The following is an 18,448-nucleotide window of genomic DNA, read 5'->3' on the forward strand; positions in this document are numbered from 1 at the left end:
CCTTAACGCTGACGTACCACCTGGGACTTGAAAACATACTGTTTCCCCAGGCCCACTACAGCCCAGGCGAGTTACCTTCTCCCAAGGTCACAGCCAGTGTTGAGACCCCTGGGAGTCTAGGCCATGGTGAGAGCAGACCTACTCAGAGCCGATCAGCCACCGAGCCTCGCACAGTGAGGACCGGGGAGCCTATGCTATGGCTCGTGGGCCGCCAGGGCGGGCACAGTAAGCAGGTCCCTCCCCCCAGGCTGGAACAGGGGGAAGCCCTGCCAGGTTGGTGGAAGGTGAAGGCAGGCCCCTAGTGTTGGGGTTCCCCTCCCCCAACAGGGAGATGTCAGGCTGCTGAGAGTAGGCACGATCTTATCTCCACCCCCTCCCAAGCTTCTAACCTGATCAAGACTTAACATCTGAGATAAAGCTGTCAGCCTGGGAGAGCACACACCACAGGAGGAGGAAAAAAAGGGAGACCCAGTGAGGATGGGGTACCAGACACCTTCCCATATCCTGGAGAAGCAGGTGTGGAAACCTGGAGGAGGCCAGGCAGTCTCTGAGGAAGAACCAGGACCCCCAGATGGGAGCTCTGGGGAGGTAGGCTTCAGCTCAAGCCACAGAGGCCCTGTCTCCCACTGAGGAAGGGCCGCTCCGTGGGCACTGAGATCCCCACCCAGAAAATGCCAGTGGAGTCCGGGTGCTGACGCTTGGGAGGGGGATGAAACTAGGGGGAGGGACAGGGGCCTGGAAAAGCTCTCTAGCAATAAGTCCCAAACCCAACAGCGCAAACACAGAACTCACCAGTGAGCCCATCTCTAGCTTTCTGAGTCAGAATCCCCAGCGGGCAGCCTGGTTAGCGAGCTCTAATGGCGCTGCCCATGGGGACAGCCGTCCTGAGCATCTGTGACTGTGCACCTTCACGTGGCCTAGAATTCACTCAGGAGAAGGCACTCGGGGCCCGAAGTCATGGAAGTACGGAGCTGGGGCCTGAGCCAGCAGGGCGGTGAGAGCAGGTGCAGGTGCAGGTGCAGGGTGGGCAGGAGGGAGTGTAGGAGGGGCACTGAAGGAGGAGAGTTTTAGATGCAGTCCCACACCTCCTAGGCTCCATGCCCAGGTCCCTGGTGAGCGTGTAAGAAACCATGGCTGCCCTCAAGGGGAATGCCTTCCCGCTGAGGAGACAGACACAGTAATAAAACTGCGAGCGATCAGCGGACAGGAAGGAGACAGACTTCTCGGAGAGGCCACACCTGGGTGTTTCACAGGTGCCTCACACCCCACACACCACAGCTGGGTCCTTGTGTGACCCCGAATCCTGCCCTTGCACACGCTGCTCCCTCTGCTTCGAGATGCCCGGACCCTCATTCCTTGTCTGCCTGGAAAATCCCACTCACCCTTCAGTGTCCCCCCAAGGCCCCTCATCAGGCTCCAGTGCGCCTCACTCCCATCAGCCTCCAGGCCACGGGGAACTCCTCTGCACCCCTGCCTCACCTCAGGCTGCCCAGGTGCCCTGGAGCACGCCTGTCCCTCCTGGGCTACAGGCTGGCACCCTGCTCAGGGTGGGCCCAGGGACCAAGCCCAGCGCCCGACATGCTGGGGAGTGCTCAACACATTGCCCCATGGCGTGGAGGAGTTCAGAGAAGGGACGAAGAGCAAGGATGTTGGGGCAGTCAGGGAAGGCTTCTGGAGGAGGCAGCGCTCGGGGTGGATCCCAAAAGGCGGGGAGGGCTTGCTTTGGCAGAGGAGAGGGAATGGTGCCCCCAGGGAGAGGAATTTTAGAGCAAAGGCCCAGAGAAGGGAAGCAGCTAGCAGAGGGTGAGAGGGAGGCCTACTGGTGCTGAACTCAGAGAGACCAGAGATGGGAGCCAGCAGGGGAGGGGCACGGGGAGCCGGCCAGGACACGGTGCCCCCTGGTGCGTCTCTCCCCCAGGCCAGGGTGCTCAGAGCAACCTCCCTCCTGACCAGCTCTCCTTGGCAATCATTAACCCTGAGCTTCACAGGCAGGACCCGGCCAGCGGGACAGGTGTGTGTGTGTGTGTGTGTGTGTGTGTGTGAGTGTGTGCGCGCGCGCGCGCGCGCGCGTGTTGTTAACTGATCAAACTGTTGAGTGAGCCATTTCACACAATTATTACCCAAAAACACACCCCGTAGGTAAGGGGGAAGCGGTCAGGGCAGCCAGGGTGGTTCAAACTAGCAGAGGAAGCAGGTCACGTGGACCAGGCAGGGGACCCGCATGTGCCCAAACCTTTAGATTAGAGGACATTGGGGGTCAGAGGACATAGGGCCCAGGTGGGAACAGGTGTGAGTGGAAAATGGCCCCACAGCCAATAAGGAGCTCAGACAGGCGGGAGCCTCGCTCCCAGACAACGACTGCCGTGGGTGAGGCGTGGGTCTGGGCCCTGGAGTCAGGGCGCCCCGGGTTTGAGCCCTGAGGTCTCTCCAGGCCTCGCTTTCCTCCGCTGTAACATGGGGTTGATGGTGTTGATCTGAAATCTCCTGTGGAGCCTCAGTCTGTGCCAAGCCCTGTAAGGGCATTTTACACTCCACTGGATTTTCACAATGTGCCTCTGGGTGAGCATGTTTATAATCCCCAGTGTGACTACCTCTTGGGTCTGTTTCTGGCATTAACAAGAGCCCATGGGTGAGGGCTGGGGGCACGGCAGGTGTTCCAAAGGGCTCCTGCCCTTACGATGTTGTTAAGGCGAGGACCCCCCTCAAACCTGCCACAGGCTGCAAGGTAGACCGAAACTGGTTCTCCTTCCTCCTCCCTAGGTTGGTATTGTTCCTGCTAACCTCATGGCACAAGGAACACATTTCACATCTGAATGCAGCGGTGGATTAAGAGCCCCAGTGGCTGCAATGTGACACAAGGTCGTTACTCCAGCATTATTAAGCACAGGCCTTTCAAAAGGGCTGAGGCAAATGCATTATTCAAAACCCACGGAGAATGGAATAATGGGTCCTTCGGAACCAGCCTCCAAAAACATGCAGCCAGCACTTGGGAAGGTGGCCACGGTAACCCCTGCCTGCCTCCCATGTGCCTCCACTGCCAGACCGCCCGCCCCTCAGGCTCCAGGCCGGCCTGCGCCCCTGCCCGGAGCTCACCCAGGCCCCTGGAGGGCTGGCCCCAGAGGCAGCAGCTTGGGTGGGGGTGGGGATTCTGGCCGAAGCTGTCCTGGTCATCCCTTCGTGCCCCCCCAAAGCTCCAACAGCCACTGGTTATTGTGGAAAATAATTCACTTTGCCCAGGGAGGGAAAGCCAGGCCTCTATATGAAAAGTGAGAGTGAAAGAAAAATTCACTTCCATGCTTAAAACGCCTCTCCCGAACACACGTCCCTGCAGTGGACCACAGAGCGCCGTGAAGTAGGAAGCACGCTTGAAGATGGATCTCTGTATTTCTTTCTTTCTTTTCTTTTTTAAAGTCTTTACTGACTTTAGAGAGAGAGGAAGGGAGAGGGAGAGAGCTAGAAACATCAATGAGAGAGAAACATAGATCTGCTGCCTCCTGCATGCCCCCTACTGGGGATCCAGCCCGCAACTCGGGCATGTGCCCTGACCAGAATTGAACCAGAGACCTCTTAGTGATGTTGAACCAGCACAGGGTGACGTTCAATCCACTGAACCACACCGCTGGGTGGGTCTCTGTATTTCTTGGCCCAGGAATGTCATACTGGGCTTGGCATCTGTAGAAGGAGGTGAAAAAGTGGTCACCTCAGCAGTATGAATCAAGGGCCCCTCCCACATCCTGAGGCTGGAAATGTCACCATCACTCATTCACTTCTTTGGGCCTTAAACAAGGAAGGGCCTTAGGAACCTACTGGTACTTTGGGGAGAAGGCAGATGCCATGGTGATTCGCTGAAAGGATTAGAGGAAATTTCTCTCTCTCATTTTTCACACAGAGGTCCCGATCTTCCTACCTGAGCAAGTGAATTCATTTCCACAATAATTGGTGGCAGTTGGCAGTCTGTCGGGAGGTAAATCAGAGTAGGAGGCGTGGAGTGAGGGCAGAGCCCAGCTGTGTTGGCCGCATCATAAGCAGTTTGTGGGAGGAGAACACTGGGCAGGAGCCCAAAGACCTGGTTCAAGTCTGACTGAGCAGTCCAAGCGAGGGCGTAAGCTGACCTTCCCGTGCCTCAGTTTCCCTATACTAGCATGAGACAATGGAGATGGCAATACCTTCCCAGCACCCACGGGCTCTCAATAAACAATGCTGAAGGCATGGCTGGGCATCCGGAGCAGGAATCATTTAACACCCCAGAGACCTCCTCACTTCAGTTGGACACTGGGACTAAAAGCGGGAGCCCAAACAAAGCTGTCTTTAATGGAACAAGACCCACTTTATCAGGAGGGACGCTTCCCTTTGAAAGTCAAATCTGAGGCTTTCAGACAATGAGGGGTGTTCACCGCACACCCAGGCCGGCTGGGCGGTGGCCAGAGGCTGTATCCCTTCCCCGCCCAGGCCTGCGGGTGCTGAACCACTGGAACCGACTTCCTCAGACTCCTCTGCTGCTCTTTTCAGGCCCTGAAGGACATCTTGAGGATGAGGAGCAAAGATTTGATTGTTAGGAGGAGCCTAAAAGGCACCTAAAAGACAAAACTGATGCTTCCAGAAGAGAAGCCAAGTGTGAAACCCAGGCCCAGAGACGTGGGGTGGCTTGCTCAGGGTCACACAGCAAGCTGGGCCCAGGGTAAGTCCTGAAGCCTCCAGTCTTGAAAAGCAGCATTCCATTAGCTGGGCACCTGTGGGACTTGGAGGAACGGTCCCTAAGAGGATGGTGAGGATTAAGCCAAACTAGACTACGAAGGAGGGAAGAGGGAGGGAGGAGGCAGCGGAGTCAGCCACTTTCTCTTCCTCCTGCCTCCTCTCTCAGCCTCATGATTAAACCAAATGTTTCATCCTCCTTCTCACAATTTCCTTTTTTTATCGCTTATATTTTTTAAAACCATTGGTCAGGTTCTAGAGAGGATGTGTTAAAAAATATCTACACTAATAAAAGAGTAAGATGCAAACTGACCGTACCTTTGAGATGCCCACCAGCCAATCAGGAGTGAGTATGCAAATTAACCCAACAAAGCTTGTGGGATCATTTGCATACACAGGTGCAGAGCAGCCAGGGTGGGGCGGGATGCACCGCCCCCTCCCCCCACTTCAGGCCTCTGGGCAGTGTGGGAAGGCGGAAAGGCGGCTCCGGGCCAGAGCGAGGGCGGTGCCGGCAGCCAGGGGAAGGAAGGCCCATTCTTGCACGAATCTTCGTGCATTGGGCCTCTAGTTCAAGAAATAAATGCCCTCATGTCTTAGCGGCCTTCTCACGCTGCTGCTGCCCCCTCCACCTTTCACAGGCAGGGCTCCCTGGGAGAAGCAATATTGAGTCCTGATCTGGAGAAACTCTGGTTTCCTGCCCTGGGGGCAACAGAGGGGTCCTTCAGGAGGCAACAGCCCTCACTGGAAGTTTTCTTTTTTAAAATACATTTTTATTGATTTCAGAGAGGAAGGGAGAGGGAGAGAGAGAGAGAGAAACATCAATGATGAGAGAATCATTGATTGGCTGCCTCCTGCACGCCTCCTACTGGGGATCGAGCCTACAACCCGGGCATGTGCCCTTGACCGGAATCGAACCTGGGACCCCTCAGTCCGCAGGCCGACGCTCTAGCCACTGAACTAAACCAGCTAGGGCCCCACTGTAAGTCTTCAAAGCTTTGCTGGCCCTCAGAGAAATGCAAGATCACTGAGTCCAACCTCTCCTGTCTAGCTCGAGGCTCCACCACCTGCTGGGGCTCCCCTATTAGCCAAGGCCCCCCCATATGACAGAGCCCACTAGGACTCTACCACCTCCTCTCCCTTTCCATCTAGAGGCTCACGTTGCATCCTCCTCCTGTCACCTGGATGCTCAGTCTCCCCGGACACCTGGCCAGAGCAAGGGGCCTCCTCACTAGACCTCATTTCCCCTCCCTTGCCCTTCACCACTTTTTCCAGAACCACTGTCTGCTTCAGCTCTTCCTCTTTCAAGAAGTCTTCTCTGCCAACCATGCCCAGCGGCTGCCTTGCTCCTCTGCACTGGCACCTGCGGCTGTATTGGAGGATCGCTACATGGTGTCTTTCTTGCCACAAACCTGTGAGACCCACAGCACCGGGCCCAGATCAGAGTTCATAAGAAGTAGGTAAGCACTTGCTGAATGTGAGATTATTTCCTCCATATTCCACTCTCAAGAAGGTAAATAATTCCCTAGGCAACAATAAAAGAAGTCACAAAGTAGCATGAGTCATCACCAATTGTGTACATGCGTTTGGGAGATTTGGTGGATTTGTTGACTTACAGCACATAGGACTGGAATGTAGGCCAACATTATTAAAATTGGCAGATTCTCCCCCGCATCCCCTGAAAAAATAATTCTGTTCTGATCATTGTCCCCCTGCCCCTGCCCCCACCGCCCGCGTACACACACTCCCTTGTGCTTTCCAGTCTGTGGTCCTGTATTCCCACCATAAGGCCTCGCCTCATCTCCAGCCCATCTCCTCTAGGAAGCTGCCCTGAGAGCTCGCTGATTCAACCACCTACGCTGGGATAGTTTTGGAGCCTTGCTGGGACCTGAGGTTCACTGAGCCTCATACTCTCTGCCTGTCCAAGGGTCCCTGATGTCTCAATTGTACCCACAGGATTTTAATTCATGGAGTTGATGGAATGGCACCCGGGGAGGCTAATGCCATTGAAAGATAACTTACTACTTATATTTCCCAAGCGAAGGGGACACATCTCACACACACGGGACCACAAGGGGGGCACTAGGTTTTGGTTAAGAGTCAGAAACAGGAGTGAGGGGAAGGCCTAGGCTAGAGCCTTTACTGGGTTTCCATGGGAAAGGCAAGGCAGGCAGGTTGAAAAGCTTAGGACTGACTCATTTGAATAATTCCAGTGGGTTTGGGGCATAGGAGCTGTCCCTGCTTGTCTGGTACCTGCCCTGGGTTGGTTTAGGGCAGGGGAGACATTGGCTTGGTGTGTGAAACTGAGATAAGGAAGTGGTTCGAGCATAGACTCTGGATCGCAGGCGAGGTGCAAATAATTTTGGCCATTAGTTTGGCCCTGTGATTAATGGGTGCCAAACAGACTGACAGACTCGAAGCTATCATAGAGCACCCATCCACTCACTTCCCCTCAAGTAGCTCAGCTTCAAGCGTTCATTAATTTAATCACGCTCTTGCTAATACAGTAATTCTCCTGCCCCTCCAGTTCTCTGATACCTCCTTAACGCAACCCCATCCCTGGGCAGACTCAACTTCACTCCCTCAACTTGTGGCCACCAGCCCTCTGGCACCAGCACCCTCTCCCTTGCTTCTGCCTGCTACAACAGCGGAGGTGACCCCGGCCTTTCCAGTCTGGAATGTAGCCCAGTGCTTCCTCGGGACCTTTGTGGCCACTCTCTCTAGTGAACCTCTCCCATTAGCATTCATAATTCTTTATTTTATTTTTTCAAAATACATTGTTATTGATTTCAGAGAGAGGAAGGGAGAGGGAGAGAGGGATAGAAACATCAATGATAAGAGATAATCATTGACTGGCTACCTCCTGCACACCCCCTACTGGGGATCGAGCCCGCAACCCGGGCATGTGCCCTGAACGGGAATCGAACCGTGACCTCCTGGTTCATGGGTTGATACTCAACCACTGAGCAACACTGGCTTGGCATAATTGTTTTTTTAATCCTCACCTGAGGATATATAGTTTATTGATTTTTAGAGAGAGGAATGGAGAAAGAAACATTGATGTGAGAAACATGGATCAGTTGCCTCCTGTACATGCCCCGACTGGGGATTGAACCCACAACCTAGGTATGTGCCCTTACTAGGAATTAGACCCACAACCTTTTGGTGTACAGAACGACACTCCAACCAACTGAGCCACCCAGTCAAGGCAGCATTCATAATTCTTAAAAAAAAAAAAAAAAAAGTAGCAACAGCAAAAACTCCTTGATAAACTAGGGGTTGGGAGGGAGGGACCACTTATAATTTATATTCTAAACAAAAGACTAGTTTCCCAAATACATAAATATCATCTCCTATTTAATAAAAAAAGGGTCAACAATCTAATAGAAAACGGGCAAAACATATGCATAAATAGTTCATAGAAAAGGAAATAGAAATGGCTCTTATGTCTATGAAAACATGTTCAACCTGATTCATAGCAGGAAAAATGCAAGTTTAAGCTATATTGAGAAATTATGTTTGTCTTCCAGATTGGCAAATATCAGTAAGTTTGGTAACACTGTACATTGGAGGGTGTAGAAAATGAGCATCCTCATACATGGTTGGTAGGCGTACACGTTCTTAGCAATTCTGTGGGGAGCTATTTGCTAATAGCTTTTGAAATACAAACTCACATAGTTCTGACCCATCAATTCCACTTTCAGGACCTTATCCTACATGCACTTACCTACATTGCAAAATAACTAAAGCACAGGCAATTCAGTGGGGCGTTGTTCGTGATGTCCAAAAAACAGGAGATGAGTTAACTTACATGGCATCATGTCATGGTGGAATATTATATAGCTGTAAACAAGAATGAAGACACTATGTACTGCTCTGGAAGCATCTCAAGATAGCTAACTGGGAAAAGAATGAATCAAGGGCAGAAGATGTATGCACTGTGCTACCAAAGGTGGGGAAAGACTCTACATATGTGTTTACTGGTTCATGTATGAAGTATCTCTGGAAGAATCTGTAAGAAACTGGTGAAGTTGCCTCAAAGGTGGGGAGAGGGGGTTGGGAGGCCAAAGGAAATGGGGGTGAATACATTTTACACTGTAATCTTCTCAGTTTTTGAATTCTGAACCTTGTGCATTTATTTTCTAAGGAAAAAAAAAAAGGTGTGTATGCGGGGAGAACATGCAAGATTAAATAAACAAAACAAAACCTTCCCTAACCCACTTCCCTTTCTGGCATCCAGCTTCCCTCCTGCCCCATTCCTCAGCTACCTCCGTCTGACCTCTCCCATGGCGCTTACTGGTCTCCGTCCAGTGGCTGCTTCCCAGTCCTGTCTTACTTGCTCTGGCTACAGAGACGTGACAGGACCAGGCCCTGCTCCTTGGACACGCTTCCAGGGTTCCACACAATCTGGGTTCCTCTGCTCCTTCTCTGGGAACTCTTCCAGTCTCTGCAGGCCCCTCCTCCTCACTCTCCCAATGCAGGCGCTGCTGGAGCTCACGCCTAGGCCTCCTCTCTGCTCTGCTCTTCATGGTCCACACGCACTCCCGGGCTCATCCCCTCCAGGGCTTCACTCACCGTCTACGTGCATATAACCCCCAAATCCACATCTCCAGCCGGACCTCGCTTCTCATCTCAGGGCTCCACCTGGGTGTCTCCCGGGGCTCTCCAACCCAACATCATCAAAATGTAACTCACCAGCTTCCAGCCTGTTTCATCCTCCACCCCTGGGAGGCCTCCCTGCCTGGGGTCCTTCGTGAGTGTCCCTAGTTCACCCCCTCTTCCCCCTCCACCACTGCTCACCTACAGGGTGCCTCTTCATTGGCTGCACCTCCCTCCCCACTGGTCTCCCCAGGCTTTTTCCTGTCTCAGGGCCTTTGCACACATAAGCACCCTGAACCCTCTCCTCCACTCTCCATACCTGCTTTATCTTTATTGGTTTTCAGAGAGAAAGGAAGTGGGGGGGGGGCGGGGGAGAGAAAGAGAGAGAGAAACATCGATTGGCTGCCTCCTGCATGTCACCACCGGGAATTGAGCCTGAAACCTGGCCATGTGGCCCGGCCAGGTATCGAACTGGCAACCTTTGGGTGCACAAGATGATGTCCAACCAACTGAGCCACACCAGTCAGGGTCAGACCTGCTTTATCTTAATGCTTATCTGTCTTCTAAAACTCAGATTAACATCATTTCCTCAAGAAACCTTTCCTGACCTTTTAGACCATAGATCTCAATTAAGGGTGACTTTGCCCCCCCGCGGACATTTGACAACATCTGGAGACATTTTTTGTTTCATAGCTGGGGTGGGGGTGTGTATGGCTACTAGCATCGAGTGGGTAGAAGCCAGGGATGCTGCTAAACACCCTACAATGCACAGGGCAGCCCCACAGCAAAGAATTACCTGGCCCAACGTGTCCACAGTGCAGAGTGAGAAACCCCGCCCAGACTAAATCACGTCCCCACGACACACTTTCACAACACGCTCTATTTCTCTTGCATATCACCTATCACAATCGTGATTAAATATTTAACTGTGCAAAGGCATTGGCCAAGTTCCATTGTCTAAGCTTTATGGGGTGAATAAGTGAATTAAAGTCACTGGCTCATGTTTATCCATCTCCACCCCCCAATGACCAGCCTCAAGCACAGAACCTGAACATGGCAGTGAAAAGGTACATGAGATGCTCAGGGCAGGGACTGACCCATCCTGTGCAGATGCCACCCCGGGGTCCTACCCTCCAACTCCACTGGGTCCTCTATGCCGTCCAACAGCAGTCCTGTCCCTTGCCCTTGACCAGCTGCTCTCCTTACACTGCAGCTCCTAGCTCTGCACAGCTTTGGACACCCCTCAAACCCTCATCTCCGCCCAGGTGGCTCCAGGGGCCCCTCCAAACCAACAGGGCCCAAGCTTATTGCCTCACCACCTTGTCAAACTGGCTGCTCTTCCTGTTAGCTTACCCACCATTCACCCAGCCTCCAAACCAGAAACCTGGGCACCCTTGTGTGGCACATCCATCCTTCAGACCTGCTCCCTCCACCCACCCAACGATGTAGCTTCAGTTTTTTCCCACTTGGTTGTTCTTGCTTTAAGCCTCTTTCCCTCCCAGTCCACCTGGGACATCCTGCCCAGCTACGGCCTTCTAAGGTGACAAATGGCATGTATCACTTCCTGATTTTAAAAAAACAACAACCACCCCCCAATGCGTCTCACTGCCTACAGTGTGGAGGCCAAGCTCCCTAGCCTGGTCCAAGACCCTTCATACTCTACCCCGCCATGGCCTTGTCAGCAGTCACACCCCTGCTTCAGTCCCAAGCACAAAATCCACTGTGCACTAGCTTCATGCCCTCCCCATCCCCCACTCCCCTTCCTTCCTCTCCTCTCAATTCCTCTCTTTCTCTTACCTTCCCCTTCCTCTGTTTAGATAACGGGAGATCTCATGCTCATCCTTAAAATCTAGTCCCAACACTTCTTCCTCAACAGTATGGCAGCTCCTCAAAAAATAAAACATCAATTGCCGTAGGATCTAGTGTTTCTACGTCTGGATATATGCCTCAAAGAACTGAAAGCAGGAACTCAAATAGAGAGTTGCACGCCAAGGTTCACAGCAGCACTACCCACAGCAGCCGGAAGGTGGAAGCAGCCCACGTGTCCATCACAGATGAATGAATAAACAAAACGTGGTCTAAGCATATGATGGAATATTATCCAGCCTTACAAAGGAAGGGCATTCTGGGGCATGCTATAATACAGATGAACCTTAAAACATGATGGTAAGTGAAAGAAGCCAGACACAAAAGGTCACATGTTGTATGATTCTACTTACATGCGGTACCTAGAATAGTCAAATCCATGGAGACAGAAGGAAGAATGGTGGTTGCCGGGGGCTGGGGGAGGAGGGGATGGGGAGTTAGTGTTAGAGTTTTATGAAGTGAAAAGAGTTCCACAGTTGGGTGGTGGTGATGGTTGTACAATGATGTGAATGTACTTAAAGACACTGAAGTGTGTACTTTAAAATGATAAAAGTAGTAGATTTTATGTTATGTACATTTTACCACAATAAAAAAAGGCAAAAACAAAACCCAAACCCACTTATTTGTGTTGAGTACCTCTATACCCGCCGCCAAGCCCCAGTTCCCTACAACACCCTGGGTGGGGCTAACCGGGCCCTCCCCTGCCTAGGCTCACACACATCCTTAGCACATGGCAATTACGGCTGACACCTTGTCCGCCCAGACTGAAGGTTTCTGCAGGCAGGCACTGGGTCTGCCTCACTGCTCCTGCCCCAGCATCTAGCCCACAGTCTAGAGCAGTCTACAGTCCTCCAAGGAGGACTAGAAGAAGGAATAACCCACATCAATCATTTTGGGTTAACACTACCCCAAATCTCACAGCCTGTTGTCCCTAGAACGGTGCTTTACTTCCAAGATTCATTCCTCAAACCCCTCCCACCCCTGGAGAAGATAAACCTCCCTCTTTCATTAAGCAACTTGGTCAGGAGGGGCTTCCATGGAGAAAGATAATAAACAGCTAACTTGGGAGGAACAAATAAAATAAAGCCAGGGCTGGGTCGGGGCAGGCGTGCTTGGCCATGTGTTTAACATCACCATGCTCTGCCCTCTCCCTCTCTGCGCAGATGATGGGCTGATTCACTTCCTGTGTCCCCAAGAGGGGACCATGGAGAAGCCGAGTCCTTTGAGCACAGAGAGATGATTAGTCACTGGCTAGAAGGCTGCTGACCTTAGCGTGGGGGCCCACCACAGGCCTGCCGCCCCTGCCCCCACTGTCTTATGTAACCCAAGGTCTGGAAAGCAAAGAGAACTTGGCCGTGGCTCTCAGCAAGAGGTTCAGCAGGCCCAGAGCCTTCCCCTTGCTCACATCCTGCCCTGCAAGCCCTTGGAGCCCCCACCCACAGATCCCCACACGGCCCACATTTACAAATCTGTGGAAACTGTGTCTGGGTCCTGAGAGCGATCCTTGGGAGGGAGGGTACTCAGAGGGCATCTAACCCAGTGGGTCTCAACCAGAGACCATTTTGCCCCAGAGGATGACTGGCACTGTCCGGAGACATTTTTGGTTGTAATGAAGGAAGCGAGAAGTGGTGCTACTGACATCTGGTGGGTAGAGGCAGGGATGCTGCTCAGCACCCCACAGTGCTCAGGACAGCCCCACAGCAAAGAAGTACCCAGTCTACTCGCCAATAGTCCCTGATCTAAGCCACGCTGTCTCTTTTACAAATGGGAAAACTGAGGCCCAAGAAGGGACAAAGCCAAAGTCAACTGTGAGCTAGTGTCAGAATAGAACCCAGGACTCCCCACCAGTCACACCGGCCACACCAGCCACACCAGCCTTCAGCTCCCAAGAGTGCAGTGACCCACTCAGAGGCAGGTGGCAAGCTGGCGGAGTGGCGGACTTTGGGAGCATGGAGTCTAGAAGCCCATGATGGCTAGGCTCTGTGCCTCTGCAGGCTCCACGCGAACCCGGCCAGGGTCAGCCTGGCCATGGGGCTCCCAAACAACCAGAGAGAAAGAATGTCTTCAGGGGCTATGGTGTGTCCAGGCAAAATGCCTGTTTGAGGATTAGGTGAAATTTGCCACCCAAGTCCCGACAGAACATGCTGGGGGTGATCCCAGCCTGGTGTCAAGGCCAGAAGGGAGCACGACTCTATAGGGTAAACCCTGACTTAGAGAACAGGGCCTGGGTGGGGATCATACCTCAGGTTACTGCTTTGGGCGACACTGTCTTTTCCCCCCAGATGCCCAAAATGACTGCATCTCTCATACCTGCTGGCTCCTCACTGCCATCTGTGTAATTTCAAAACAGCATCTCGAGTCACCCTTTTCCTTCCCCCAGGAGCCAGCACCATGTCTCCAACCACGGGCCGGACCCGAGGGCACAGGTCCAGGCAGCAGAACTGATGGTGCAACCCCATTATTTATGAAGGACTGACTCACATCATATGCAGCAGGAGTACTTTTCCATCACTGTTGCTAAAAGCCACCAGACTTGTAGCGATGGCGGTGATAAGGAGAAGGTCAGGGGACAGAAATGCATGAGCTATGTCTCAGGTCAGGCCTCACCCTCTTCAGGGGCAGGGAGCCCACAGGGAGTGGTCGGGGTGGGGAGTGGACAACAAAGGTTGGGAGGGGGTCCCTACAGGGGCTTCAGATGCACTACGAGTTCATTCCTTCAGACTAAGAATGATTATTGCTCTCTCCACCTGCCCAGTCCCCTTCCTCTCCAATTTTTCCAGCAAGCAGGTAAACTCCTATAAATCCTTCAAGGCCCAACTTCTGGAAGCTCTTCCCTAAAATAGTCTCAGGTGCATTCCCACTCTTAATGTGGCAAACCACAATTCAATGGAAAAGGATTGGGGGGCAGCAGGGCTTGGGGAAAGCCAACGCCCCCGTGGATCTAACGTGTGGGCTTGCACAGACGCTGCCTCCGCGGCGAGGGGTGTGCCGACTACCCTGGCCTCCAGGCTCTCCGTCCCAGCTGTGTGGCCAACCTGCTTGACGGAGGCAGCATGGCACGGAGGCTAAGGCTGCAGGGTCTGGAGCCAGACTGTCCGGGCTCATTCTGGCGCCCCCTGTCCCTGCCCAAGTGTGATCTTGGGCAAAGTTAGGTCACCTTTCTGAGGCTCAGGCTCCCCATCTATAGGATGTAAAATGGAGATGATACCGTTTCAAGCTGGTGGTAACTGTAAGGATGAACTAATACATGTAAAGTGCTTAGAACAGGGCCTGCCACAGAGCTAACAGTTATTGATTGTTTATTACTATTACTGAAAAGGCAGGAGTAAGAGCAGAGAAGGGAAGTGGATGAGGAGAGGTACCTCCAGGGACCGCGTCTCCCACCTGTGGTCCTGCAATAGGGCCCCCGGGAAGCCTCCTTGCCCTGGTGTCTTCCCCTCTGATCAGTCCTACACGGCTCAGAGCTTTGACTCCGAACAGATCATATTCCTTTGCCCAAACAATAGCAGCTGGAAGAATGAGGGGGGAGGGAGGTTGGAGTTGCTTGGTGTGTGTGGATGTGCCTCCCATATTTTCTTTTCTTTTCATTTTTAACTATATTTTTTATTGTTGATAGTATTACAGATATATCCCACTTCCCCCTCCCATATTCTCTATCCCATAGAAAGTCCCAGCTTTTTCTACCCATCCATAGTTCTTGGATTTCCACCTCCACACCCCACACTGGAGCTTCTCCACCCTGCTTGTCTCTACACACAGTGTCTCCGAAATTCAAGCTCCTGGGCCCCCCCAGGGAACCACCCTAATCAGATTCCTAAGTGAGGCCTCTGAGCCCCGAGCCTTCCCAGGGCCTTGGGCAGAATAATGTCCTCACTCTTCCTGGCCCACATCTGGTTGCACCATCTCAGACAGGTTTGCCATCCCTGGCCCAGGTGATCTGAAGCTCCACCCTCCTCCCCAGGGCTGCCGGGACTTGGCTTTGGTCCTCCAGGGTTCTCCCCGGCCCTGGGGGAACTTTCGCAGGCGGCCTGGAGAGGGCGCAATTTTCATTATTGACAGAGCAACGGCCACCTTCGGAGGGCAGCATTGGGAGGTTTCTTTTCAGGTGGGCTCTGACCCGGAGCACTCCTCCCTGGCTCTCAAGCCACCCTGTGGGGCTGGTTGTCTGTTCAGCACGGGAGCTGCCCCTTTGGGTGACCGAAGGCAGCTGGCTTGAAGCACCCCTGGCAACCTGGTGCAGGGGACAGAGACCCAGCTTTGAATTAGTTGGAGCCCAATTAGGAAAAGCTCCAGCGCTGCCTCCAACTGGCCACCCCGCATCTCTGGGCCTCAATCTCCCATCCGTACAACAAGGAAGGGCAGGCTGACGGTACCGTTTATATAACATGTATTGACCGAGCACTCACTACACACCAGGCACTGCTCTGAGCCTTGGGGATAGAGCAGTGATAACACAGACAGAAAGACCTGCCCTCACAGGGCTGATATTCTAACAGGGATGACAGACAACAAGATAAAAGTGAACGTACAGGTTGTTAGATGGTGACCAGTACTATGGAAAATACAGCAGGGAAGGGGTGTAGGAATATAGCCTCTAAGGCTGATTCCAGCTGAGAAGTTCTGGGTCTAGAGCTCTGGTTAAGACCCAGGAACCAGCAGTAGGAAGCTAGGCAGGGACAGCTGGGGGTGGGATGGGGCGGGTGGAGGGCATGTTGGTTCAGGAGCTTAAATCCCAGCGATGTTCTCAGTGGCCTCCTCTAGGGAACTGATTGACCAACTCTGGGTGTCCTGTCCTGACCTGTCCTCAGGCCAAAGCAGACTTTGGGGTTATGGGTCCTCACAGGGCCTCAGTGTCCAGGGCACTGCCATGGAAAATCTTCTAGGGTCCTCCATCAACACCCCACTTGACCCACTTGACCCTGGCCTTGCATAAACAAGACAATGACCATTTCCACCTCCAGGGGCTCTCACACCACTCCTGTCCCTCCTCCTGGACCCTCTTATACGGTAGCCTGTTCCCTATCTTTACATGAGGAGAGGGAAAAAGGATTAAAAACTCTCCCTTTTCCCCACCAATTTCAGCAATTTCTCAGCTGGTAGAGACTGTAAATACTTCCTGTGAACCTACTGTGTGCTCAGGATGAGGTCAGCCTCATGGATTCCAGGATGCATGGTGGCTTCCCAGAGGAATTTACAGCCCAGCTGGGCAGGGCAGGCTGACATTATGGTTTCCTCTGAAGCTTACAGAGCCCTTCGGGACCACTTTCTCTCCTCCCATGAAACCATGCAGGTTCTGTTGCCGTCATTTTACAGGTGAGGAAATGAAGGCCCATAAAAGCAAGTTCTCCTCCCTCTGTCCCCGGCTGCCCAGGGAGTGATAAGGAGAGGGAGGAGGCGATGGAGATTAACGTTTCCAAATAAGACTTCTGGAGGGGTGGATAAGGCTTGGGTGGGACAGGGGTCCCCCCCGCCTCCAACCTGGGGCAGGCCGAGCTGGGCCTGGAACCACCTCCCTCTGCTTCTCCCTGGCCTGACAGGAAGCGGACGGAGGGTGAAGCAAAAGCCTGTCCGTCTGGAACACTACATGGGATTGTGGATGTGCTCCCTGGTTTAAACAATGCCAAATTGCCTCAAGTGGGCGAGGGTGTCAAAGGCCTTTGGTGATGGGGGTGGTGGGCCCCTTTCCTCTGCTCGCCGAGGGCAGAGAGCCCTCAGCTGGGAGAGAATCCCTGCTGTTTCCGGTTCCTTCATTCCGTTCTCCTGGAGCACCTTTGCTCCGGTGCTCTGCTACAGCTCCTAGCTCAGCAAGGAGCTGACTCCCTCTTGGAGGAGCTGCGTGACCAGGTTTTATTTCTTCTTGGAGGTGCCCTTTCCTGGCCTACCCCTTCCAGGGGAGGAAGCTCAGGGCGAGGGAGAAGAAACAAACCCCTGCTGAGTCAGGGGCCCCCCCGCAAACACGTTGTCTGGCTCTAGAAGACCGGTGTGCGGTCCAGGTCCACCGCTTTTCCGGAGCACATTGCCTAACTTCTTGGAGCCATTTTCCCCTTCTGCCAATGGAATAAGACCTACTTAGGGCGCTGGTTTTGGGGGGCAAAATGACATCAGAGATGTGTCCACGTTAGCTCCTCTCTGACCTACTGACCTCCCCCAACCTGTTCTCTCTGGTTCTGCATGGGAAGGAGCACCTTTCAGCCCATCCTTACCCTGAGCTGAGCCCTCCTCACCGTCTAGGCCGGAGGAAGCCCATTCTCCTCAAACCAGCAAGGGCCGCTGCGCCCTAGGTCTATGCCCTGCTGGGCGGCAGGCCGCCCTTTCTGCGCTCGCTGGTCTCCTGGGGCTTGGAGAGTGCTGGGGGAGCCCAGGATGCCCAGCCACAAGACGGCACAGGAGCCAGGCTCCCCTGGCCTGGGCACCCACTTCCACAGCGCCCAGACGGACCCCTGGAGCCGAGGGCCGCCGCCTCACCCTCACCCCGGCTGCAGCCCGGTGTCCTAGCGTGTCTCTGGCCCGAGGAGGCGGGAAGCGCAAATGTAAACATCCCTTAAGACATCGTCAACTCGGCGGTCCCATCCAAAGACCTTTTCCAGGGGTCGGTGGCGCGGAGCGGATCACAGGCTCGGAAGACTGAGAGAGGGGACGAGTGAGAAGGCAAAACTCCAGCGATGTCCGCGGAGACCCAGGGCGCCCGCGGCGGCCGCCCCACCGGGGCCCCGGGCTCCCCGCAGCAGGAGGCGGGCGGCGGGCGGCGGGGAAGCCGGCTGCATTTCCCTGCCGCCCCGCGCGCAGCCGTCCGTCCGGAGTGAACTTTCCAAGACCCGCCCTCGGAGCTGCGGTCCGGCCCCGGGGAGCACGCGTGCGGCCGCGGAGCTGGGTGCGCGTGGAGCCGGGAGGGCGCGTGCGCGGGGGCCCGCGGCGGCCTCGGCGAGGCGTCCCACCCTCGGTTACCTGGGCTCCGAGGGTCACGGGCGTCCGGCTGGGAGGGCGCGCGGACCCGGCGCTCCTCTTGGCGCAGCGGCCCCCAGACACGCGGGCGCTGCACCTGGCCCGGCCGGTCGGCGCGCCTACCCCGCCGGTCCCGCCCGCGATCCCCTGCCGCGCGAGGCGGGGCGGGGCGGGGCGCGGGGCGGGGAGGCAGAGGGAGGAGCCGCGGGCCAGGGGCACCCGCCCCTCGCGGGGCTGGCATTTAACCACCTGCCAGCCACTGGCTGGGTGACCTCCCATCACGCGCCAGGCTGAGGTACGACCAAAGCCCTGCGTCTAGGGGGTGCGCATAGGCCCCCTCACCCCCTCTGCA

General features: G+C 54.3%; 1 protein-coding gene across 2 annotated transcripts in view; it reads right to left on the bottom strand.

Annotated features, from left to right (window-relative positions):
- PAQR5 (progestin and adipoQ receptor family member 5) overlaps positions 1–18,219 on the bottom strand; it is an 85,083-nt gene extending 66,864 nt beyond the window's left edge. Inside the window, exon 1 of one of the 2 annotated variants that reach the window (XR_003616590.2) lies at positions 18,100–18,219. The gene's annotated coding sequence lies outside the window, so the exon portion shown is untranslated. The remainder of the gene's footprint in view (positions 1–18,099) is intronic. The other variant, XM_008139082.3, reaches the window with a different exon arrangement.
- Positions 18,220–18,448: the final 229 nt, after the last annotated feature.

This window comes from Eptesicus fuscus, chromosome 5 (genome assembly GCF_027574615.1).
Source record: "Eptesicus fuscus isolate TK198812 chromosome 5, DD_ASM_mEF_20220401, whole genome shotgun sequence".
NCBI lineage: Eukaryota > Metazoa > Chordata > Mammalia > Chiroptera > Vespertilionidae > Eptesicus > Eptesicus fuscus.